The sequence below is a fragment of the Wasmannia auropunctata genome, unplaced genomic scaffold, assembly GCF_000956235.1.
Source record: "Wasmannia auropunctata unplaced genomic scaffold, wasmannia.A_1.0 LD328527.1, whole genome shotgun sequence".
Taxonomy (NCBI): Eukaryota; Metazoa; Arthropoda; class Insecta; order Hymenoptera; family Formicidae; genus Wasmannia; species Wasmannia auropunctata.
This window is the reverse complement of record NW_012034363.1, coordinates 1-2,094: the sequence shown is the minus strand read 5'-3', so window position 1 is coordinate 2,094 and position 2,094 is coordinate 1. Positions and strand designations below refer to the sequence as shown.

The window sequence follows — 2,094 nt, the reverse complement described above, 5'->3', positions numbered from 1 at the left end:
TTGATTGCTTTTACATGAATCTACACGTCATCTCAATGAGTTTCGTACAAACATCTTGTAATAAATTTTATCAAAAAATAATTAAGTTTTTATTTGAAAGTTTTAATTATCTCAAACAAGATTATCATTTAATTTACAGGAGTATTATTTTTAATTTAAATAATTATAAAAATTGATTATATAAAATTTTTGAAATATTGTAATTTATATCTAAGTTATTTAATTCACTTATTTGAATTTTTATTTAATTCAGTTAAACAACAATAAATAACATTAAACTAATATACGAACAACACAAATGAGTAAAAAAATGCCTTATTTGTCTAACAATAAGCTTTAGTGTTTAACAGAATCCTGGATTGACGGGAATTATCGACATTTGTCAAATTTTCTTCGCTTAGCTTTTATAAAGAATTGAAAACACATTTATAGTACAATATTCTTTTAAAATATACTTTTAATATAAATCGCGGGATACTCAACTTAAGGTATAGTACAGAACAAGCAGAATTTCTTTAAATCAAAAGACACGGTTGTGTCCCGGCGCTCGAAGAGTACGCGCGAGACCGGACCGGGTCTATTTACGCGAGTTGCATTGAAATTATACATAATTGTACTAGAAGACATTAACACGCTTGTAAATTACAATGAGATTAGGCCATTTCAATACTGAGACACCTATAAGCAATTAAAAACTGTACTTTTTATACGTGTCGCCCATAAAAATTCCTGAAAATGTCGCGTTTTTATTTTATAAAGCATAAATTAGTAATGATATGTTAATAAAAAACGAGCATGTATAATGGAGGAACATCAAACGGGTATTGTGAAAATTTGTTATAATTTTTATCGTTTGGAATGTAGAGTTTGGAAAAGTAGAGCCATGAAAAAAAGGCAATTTTCGATTTTGTTTGGCACATAAAGAAAGCGGCCAGTTAATCGACCTTGTTAATCTTCTTTTATCTGTATTTAATTTTTTTTTGCGTGTGCGAGCGGCCTATGGATAGCGCAACCAAAAGTTTTTTCTCACTGGCGAGAATGGAGGTATCGGCGCCATTGAGCGCGATGGGACCTAACTTTTGAATGGTATTGCGACTATACTTACCAGTTTAAGAATAGAAAAAAATAAAAAAATTATACATGTATTATCATTTAAAAATTGTTTTCTATTTTAATATTAATTTTTTCAATTCTGTGAAGCCAATTTGAAGAAAATTTAAATCTGTAATGTTGGTAATTCTTATTTTAGGATTTTTTAAATAATATTTTTTTGTAAATTTATATACATGTCGCGTTCTGCAAACTGAGAGTTAGTCGTACTTGAGTTATACTTCTTAACATTCAATTACAATTTTTAAATAAAACTTAAAAAAGTTATTTAAATATTTGTTTTAAATATTGTTTAAAATGTTCATTTCAGCTAGTGATGACAGTTTCAGCAGTGAGGACAGTGATCGACCAAAAAGAAAGAAAAAATGAGTAAATAATATTAAAGATATATTATATTAAAAACATTATTGCATGGGAAATCGTTTAAAATATTTTTAAAAATTATTATAGGAGCACAACAATATCAACAACCAGAGTCAGGACAATACAAAAAAAGATAAGGAAAAAAAGAAACTGAATAATAGAATAATTGAATAATCTGATAATCAGAGCGACGAAGATGATGAACTGAAAATTGAAGAACAATGTGAACCTAATTAGAACCTAATTAAAAAAAAAATCTGTATTACTTCTAGCAAAGCCACAGAAGGGATTTGGTTTACAATTTTTTGTATCCACACTCATCCATCTATTAATTTTACTTTTGACCTTTAAAAAATCGAAATCATTTACCTACCAGAATCGTCGTGCTTATACTGTCTTTCTTATTCCTATTCCTATTTTTTATCCTACATAACTCTTTTAAATATTTCTATTTTTTCTCTATACAATTTTCTATTTTTTCTATACAATTCATCTTCTTATCCTATACTTATGCTTACCTTGTATTCTCCTATCTTTAACATTTCCAAAATTTTTCTTCTATCCAATATATATCTCCTATCTATAATTCTCTTTCTCTATCCTGCATAATTCTATTTATCT

At 27.3% G+C, this 2,094-nt stretch overlaps 1 long non-coding RNA gene across 1 annotated transcript; it reads left to right on the top strand.

Moving 5' to 3' along the window:
- Positions 1-1,001: 1,001 nt before the first annotated feature.
- Positions 1,002-1,758, top strand: LOC105460116. The gene is made up of 3 exons (XR_975773.1): positions 1,002-1,086; positions 1,421-1,479; positions 1,561-1,758. It is a non-coding gene; the product is annotated as an uncharacterized LOC105460116 (long non-coding RNA).
- Positions 1,759-2,094: the final 336 nt, after the last annotated feature.